The following is a 7,818-nucleotide window of genomic DNA, read 5'->3' on the forward strand; positions in this document are numbered from 1 at the left end:
TATTTTAACAGAAATAACAGGCATGCCTACCACAGGTCTATGTTTATCTTTAGCACAAGGTTTGGCAATTCTAGCAGTTTCACTGCAGAAATAAATAACATGCCCATCAATATTATCAGCCAAGAGATCTTTAACAATAGCAATATTAGGTTCAACTTTAACTTGCTCAGAAGGTGTATAAGTTCTAATATTGCTTCTAGGAACCACAGTTGAAGCTTTAGCATGATCCTTTATCCTAAGAGGGAAAGGTGGTTTCTCAACATAAGAAGTAGGAACAATAGGATCATTATAAGTGATAGTCTTTTCTTCAACTTTAACAGGTGCAGCTACTTTTACTTCTATGGGAGGATGATATTTAAACCACTTCTCCTTGGGGAGATCAACATAAGTAGCAAAAGATTCACAGAATGAAGCTACTATCTGAGAGTCAAGTCCATATTTAGTGCTAAATTTACGGAAAACATCGGTATCCATAAAAGATTTAACACAATCAAACTTAGGTGTCATACCTGACTCTTTACCTTCGTCGAGATCCCAATCTTCAGAGTTGCGTTTAATTCTATCCAATAAACTCCATTTGAATTCAATAGTCTTCATCATAAAGAGCCAGCACAAGAAGTATCGAGCATGGTGCTATTGTTTTCAGAAAGCCGACCATAAAAACTTTGAATAACTATTTCTCTTGGGAGCTCATGATTGGGGCATGAATATAAAATTGATTTAAGCCTCCCCCAAGCTTGAGCGATGCTTTCTCCTTCGCGAGGCCAAAAATTATATATATAATTGCGATCACGATGAACAAGATGCATAGGATAAAATTTCTGATGAAATTCCAATTTTAATCGTTTGTAGTTCCATGACCCCGTATCATCACATAGCCTATACCATGTCGATGCATCTCCCTCCAAAGATAAAGGGAAGACCTTCTTCTTAACAACATCATCGGGTATACCTGCAAGCATAAATAATCCACAAACTTCATCCACATAGATTAGGTGCTCATCAGGATGCTTTGTTCCATCTCCTGCAAAAGGATTAGCTAGCAGTTTATCTAACATACCCGAAGGAACTTCAAAGGGAACATTTTCATTTTCAGTAGGTTCAGTAGGTTGAGGAGCAACTCTTTGCTCTACTGGTCGGGGTGAAGATACCCCAAACAAGCCCCTCAGATGATTACTTTCCATAGTAACAAGTGACAGTAAATTTCAGCACACTATATAAATTTTTCCTTACCAAATTCCACCTACCAAAGGCGCTTCACTCCCCGGCAACGGCGCCAAAAAAGAGTCTTGAGGACCCACAAGTATAGGGGATCTATCGTAATCCTTTCTATAAGTAAGAGTGTCGAACCCAACGAGGAGCAGAAGGAAATGATAAGCGGTTTTCAGCAAGGTATTCTCTGCAGGTACTTAAATAAGTGGTAACAGATAGTTTTGTGATAGGATAATTTGTAACGAGCAACAAGTACCAAAAGTAAATAAAGTGCAGCAAGGTGGCCCAATCCTTTTTGTAGCAAAGGAAAAGCCTGGACAAACTATTATATAGAGAAAAGCGCTCCCGAGGACACATGGGAATTATCGTCAAGCTAGTTTTCATCACGTTCATATGATTCGTGTTCGGTACTTTGATAATTTGATATGTGGGTGGACTGGTGCTTGGGTGTTGTTCTTACTTGAACAAGCATCCCACTTATGATAAACCTAACCATAGCATGAAACATATGGATCCAAATCAGCCCCTTACGAAGCAACGCATAAACTAGGGTTTAAGCTTCTGTCACTCTAGCAACCCATCATCTACTTATTACTTCCCAATGCTTTCCTCTAGGCCCAAATAATGGTGAAGTGTTATGTAGTCAACGTTCACATAACACCACTAGAGGCTAGACAACATACATCTCACCAAAATATCGAACGAATACCAAATTCACATGACTACTAATAGCAAGACTTATCCCATGTCCTCAGGAACAAACGTAACTACTCACAAAGCATATTCATGTTCATAATCAGAGGGGTATTAATATGCATATAGGATCTAAACATATGATCTTCCACCAAGTAAACCAACTAGCATCAACTACAAGGAGTAATCAACACTACTAGCAACTTACTAGTACCAATCCCGGACTTGGAGACAAGAATTGGATACAAGAGATGAACTAGGATTTTGAGAGGAGATGGTGCTGGTGAAGATGTTGATGTTCAAGGTGTTGACTACGGTGAGATTTTCTCACTCGTAGCGATGCTTAAAGTCTGTCCGAATCATGTTAGCAATTGCCACATTTTATGAAATCTGGCAAATAGATGTCAAAACTGTCTTCCTTAATGGATTTATTAAAGAAGAGTTGTATATGATGCAACCAGAAGGTTTTGTCGATCCTAAAAGTGCTAACAAAGTGTGCAAGCTCCAGTGATCCATTTATGGACTGGTGCAAGCCTCTCAGAGTTGGAATATACGCTTTGATAGTGTGATCAAAGCATATGGTTTTATACAGAATTGCGGTGAAGCCTGTATTTACAAGAAAGTGAGTGGGAGCACTATAGCCTTTCTGATAAGTATATGTGAATGACATATTGTTAATCGGAAATGATGTAGAATTTTCTGGAAAGCATAAAGGAGTGTTTGAGAGGAGTTTTTCAAAGAAAGACCTCGGTGAAGCTGCTTACATATTCAGCATCAAGATCTATAGAGATAGATCAAGACGCTTGATAAGTTTTTTCAATGAGTACATACCTTGACAAGTTTTTGAAGTAGTTCAAAATGGAACAATCAAAGAAGGAGTTCTTGCCTGTGTTGCAAGGTGTGAAGTTGAGTAAAGACTCAAAACCCGACCACGGCTAAAAATAGAACGAGAATGAAAAGTCACTCCCTATGCCTTAGTCATAGGTTCTATAAAGTATGCTATGCTGTGTACCAGACCTATTGTGCACCTCACCATGAGTTTGGTAAGAGGGTACAATAGTGATCCAGGAGTGGATCACTAGACAGCGGTCAAAATTATCCTTAGTGGAATAAGGAAATATTTCTCGGTTATGGAGGTCATAAAGAGTTCGCCGTAAAGAGTTACGTCGATGCAAGCTTTGACACCAATCTGGATGACTCTGAGTCTCGATCTAGATACATATTGAAATTGGGAGCAATTAGCTAGAGTAGCTCCGTGCAGAGCATTGTAGACATAGAAATTTGCAAAATACATACGGGTCCGAATGTGGCAGACCCGTTGACTAAACTTCTCTCACAAGCAAAACATGATCACACCTTAGTACTCTTTGGGTGTTAATCACATGGCGATGTGAACTAGATTATTGACTCCAGTAAACCCTTTGGGTATTGGTCACATGGCGATGTGAACTATAGAGTGTTAAATCACATGACGATGCGAACTATTGGTGTTAAATCACATGGAGATGTGAACTAGATTATTGACTCTAGTGCAAGTGGGAGACTGAAGGAAATATGCCCTAGAGGCAATAATAAAGTTATTATTTATTTCCTTATATCATGATAAATCTTTATTATTCATGCTAGAATTGTATTAACTGGAAACTTAGTACATGTGTGAATACATAGACAAAAATAGAGTGTCCCTAGTATGCCCCTACTTGACTAGCTTGTTTGTCAAAGATGGTTATATTTCCTAACCATAGACATGTGTTGTCATTTGATGAACGAGGTCACATCATTAGGAGAATGATGTGATGGACAAGACCCATTCGTTAGCTTAGCATTATGATCGTTACAGTTTCATTGCTACTGCTTTCTTCATGACTTATACATGTTCCTCAGACTATGAGATTATGCAACTCCCGAATATCGGAGGAACACCTTGTGTGCTATCAAACATCACAACATAACTGGGTGATTATAAAGATGCTCTACAGGTGTCTCCGAACGTGTTTGTTGGGTTGGCATAGATCGAGATTATGATTTGTCAGTCCGTGTTTCGGAGAGGTATCTCTGGGCCCTCTTGGTAATGCTCATCACTATAAGCCCGGCAAGCAATGTGACTATTGAGTTAGTTGCGAGATGAAGTATTACGGAACGAGTAAAGAGACTTGCCAGTAACGAGATTGAACTAGGTATGATGATACCGATGATCGAATCTCGGGCAAGTAACATACCGATGACAAAAGGAACAACGTATGTTGTTATGCGGTTTGACCGATAAAGATATTCGTAGAATATGTAGGAGCCAATATGAGCATCCAGGTTCCACTGTTGGTTATTGACCGGAGATGTGTCCCGGTCATGTCTACATAGTTCTCGAACCCGTAGGGTCCGCACGCTTAACGTTCGATGACGATTTGTATTATGAGTTATGTGATTTGATGTACCGAAGGTTGTTCGGAGTCCCGGATGAGATTACGAACATGACGAGGAGTCTCGAAATGGTCGAGACATAAAGATTGATATATTGGAAGCCTATATTCGGACATCGGAAAGGTTCCGAGTGATTCGGGTATTTTTCGGAGTACCGGAGAGTTACGGGAATTCGCCGGGGGAAGTAGTGGGCCTTAATAGGCCATACGGGAAAGGATAGAAGGGCCTCAAGGGGTGGCCCCGCGCCCCCCATGGGCTGGACCGAATTAGACTAGGAGGGGGTGGCACCCCCCTCCTTCCTTCTCCCCTCTTCCTCCTTCCTTTCCTTCTCCTAGTTGGAATAGGAAAGGGGGGCCGAATCCTACTTGGACCGGGAGTCCAAGTAGGACTCCCCCCTTTGGCGTGCCCCTTCTAGGGCCGGCCTCCTCTTCCTCCCTCCTTTATATACGTGGGTAGGGGGCACCCCAAAGGAACCCAAGATTTGTCTTAGCCGTGTGCGGTGCCCCCCTCCACAGTTACACACCTCGGTCATATCGTCGTAGTGCTTAGGCGAAGCGTTGCGCCGGTAACTTCATCATCACCGTCGCCACGCCGTCGTGCTGACGGAACTCTCCCTCGGCCTCAACTGGATCAAGAGTACGACGGACGTCATCGAGCTGAACATGTGCTGAACACGGAGCTGCCGTACGTTCGGTGCTAGGATCGGTCGGATCGTGAAGACGTACGACTACATCAACCGCGTTGATATAATGTTTCCGCTTTTGGTCTACGAGGGGACGTGGACACACTCTCCCGCTCGTTGCTATGCATCACCTAGATAGATCTTGCGTGTTCATAGGAAAATGTTGAAATTACTGCGTTCCCCAACAAGAGAGCAATGGGGATTTTTTCTGAAGGTAAGTGATGATGTGGGCTAAAGATATAAGTGAGGGGGCCCACGTGGGGAGCACAACCCACCAGGGCACGCCTGGGGGTCCTGGCGCGCCCAGGTAGGTTGTGCCCACCTGGTGCACCTCCCTATGGTATTATTTGCACCAGAAATTCAGAAATATTCAGAAAAAAATCGTATAAAATTTTCAGAGCATTCTGAGAACTTTTATTTTTGGGTCATTTTTTTATTGCACGGGAAATTCAGAAAACAGACTAAACACGGCATTTTATTTTATTTAACTAATAAAAACAGAAAACAAAAGGGTAGGACAGAAGGTAGTGCTTACTAAATTCATCAGCTTCATACCGCTCAAAAATGATTCATTAATAAGGTTGATCAGGTCTTATTAACAACCACTTTCGATTAGCATGAAACTGAAGAACTTTTGTAAATCACTAAGTTACCTCAATGGGGATATGCATGTCCCCAACAATAAGCATTTCATATTTCTTTTTGAAAGTAGGTAGAGGTGTTTGAAAACTTCCAATAGTGATTGTCGGAGAATTTTCAATAACATTAATACCATTCACTTGGAATTGTTTCTTCGGAAAGTGCACCGTATGCTCGTTACCATTAATATGAAAAGTGACCTTGCTTTTATTACAATCAATAACAGCCCCTGCAGTGTTCAAGAAGGTTCTACCAAGGATAATCGACATGTTGTCATCCTCGGGCATCTCAAGTATAACAAAGTCAGTCAGAATAGTAACATTAGCAACAACAACAGGCAGATCCTCATAGATACCGATAGGTATGGCAGTTGATTTATCAGCCATTTGCAAAGATATTTTTGTAGGTGTGAGTTTATTCAAGTCAAGTCTTTTATATAAAGAGAAAGGCATAACACTAACACCAGCTCCTAAATCACACAAAGCAGTTTTCACATAATTCTTTTTGATAGAGCAAGGTATAGTTGGTATACCCGGATCTCCAAGTTTTTAGGAACTCCATCTTTGAAAGTATAATTAGCAAGCATAGTGGAGATTTCAGCTTCCGGTGTTTTTCTCTTATTAGTGATGATGTCTTTCATACACTTTGCGTAAGGAGGCATTTTCAAGATATCAGTCAAACGAGTATGCAAAAAGACTGGCCTCAGCATTTCAGCAAAGCGTTCAAATTCTTCATCATCATTCTTTTTAGTTGACTTGGGTGGAAAAGGCATAGGTTTCTGAACCCACGGTTCTCTTTCTTTACCGTGTTTTCTAGCAATGAAGTCTCTTTTATCATACCTTTTATTTTTTGTTGTGGGTTATCAAGATCAACAGGTGGTTCTATTTCAACATCATTATCTCATTCTTTATCATTTGGTTGAGCATCCTCATGAACATCATATTTATCTTTTTCATTATCACTAGGTGGATGTTCATTACCTAATTGAGTTTCAGCATCAGAGATAGAAGTTTCATTTTCCTTATCAGGAGGTTTCTCTATTTCAGGTTCACTAGAAGCATGCAAAGTCCTATCATTTTTCTTCTTCTTTTTCTTTCTAGAAGGACTAAGTACATTAGCATTAGCTCTTTGAGAGTCTTGTATAATTCTTTTTGGTTGTCCCTCGGGATAAAGTGGTTCCTGAGTCATTTTACCTCCTCTAGTTGCAACTCTAACAGCAAAGTCATGCATATTATGATTCATTTCATCAAGTAATTCTCTTTGTGATTTAGCAACTTGTTCTAACTGAGTTTGAAACATAGAAGCATGCTTTCCAACACCTCTAACATCATTTGAAATTCTAAACAACAAGTCACTCAAGCGAGCAATCATATCAGAGTTATATTTCAATTGTTTCATAACATTTGCATTGAAGTGATCTTGTTTTCTAATGTAGTTTTCAAACTCATAAAGGCATTGACTAGGATGCATATTGTGAGGATTATCATTTTCATTGAACTTCATAAGAGAATTTACCTCTACCACCTTAGGCAGTGGTGGTGTATCAAGCCCATGTATTTCTTCAATATGAGGTAAATTTTTAACATCCTCAGCTTTAATACCTTTTTCTTTCATAGATTTCTTTGCCTCTTGCATATCTTCAGGACTGAGATATAATATGCCCCTCTTCTTTGGAGTGGGTTTAGCCGGTGGTTCAGGAAGAGTCCAATCATCATAGTTTTTCAATATATTATTCAATAATTCTTCAGCTTGAGCAATAGTTTGTTCCCTGAAAACACAACCAGCACAACTATCTAGGAAGTCCCTAGAAGCATCGGTTAGTCCATTATAGAAGATATCAAGTATTTCATTTTTCTTAAGAGGATGATCTGGTAAAGCATTAAGTAACTGGCAAAGCCTCCCCCAAGCTTGTGGGAGACTCTCTTCTTTAGTTTGCACAAAGTTAAATACTTGATGTAAGGCAGCTTGTTTCTTATGAGCAGGAAAATATTTTTTAGAGAAGTAATAAATCATATCCTTGGGACTATGCACACAACCAGGAGCAAGAGTATTGGACCAAGCTTTAGCATCACCCTTTAATGAGAAAGGAAATAATTTGAGAATAAAGTAATCACGAGTTTTCTCATCATGAGTAAAAAGGGTGGCTATATCATTCAACTTAGTAAGATGTGCCA

This window comes from Triticum aestivum, chromosome 6D (assembly GCF_018294505.1).
Source record: "Triticum aestivum cultivar Chinese Spring chromosome 6D, IWGSC CS RefSeq v2.1, whole genome shotgun sequence".
NCBI classification, from domain to species: domain Eukaryota; kingdom Viridiplantae; phylum Streptophyta; class Magnoliopsida; order Poales; family Poaceae; genus Triticum; species Triticum aestivum.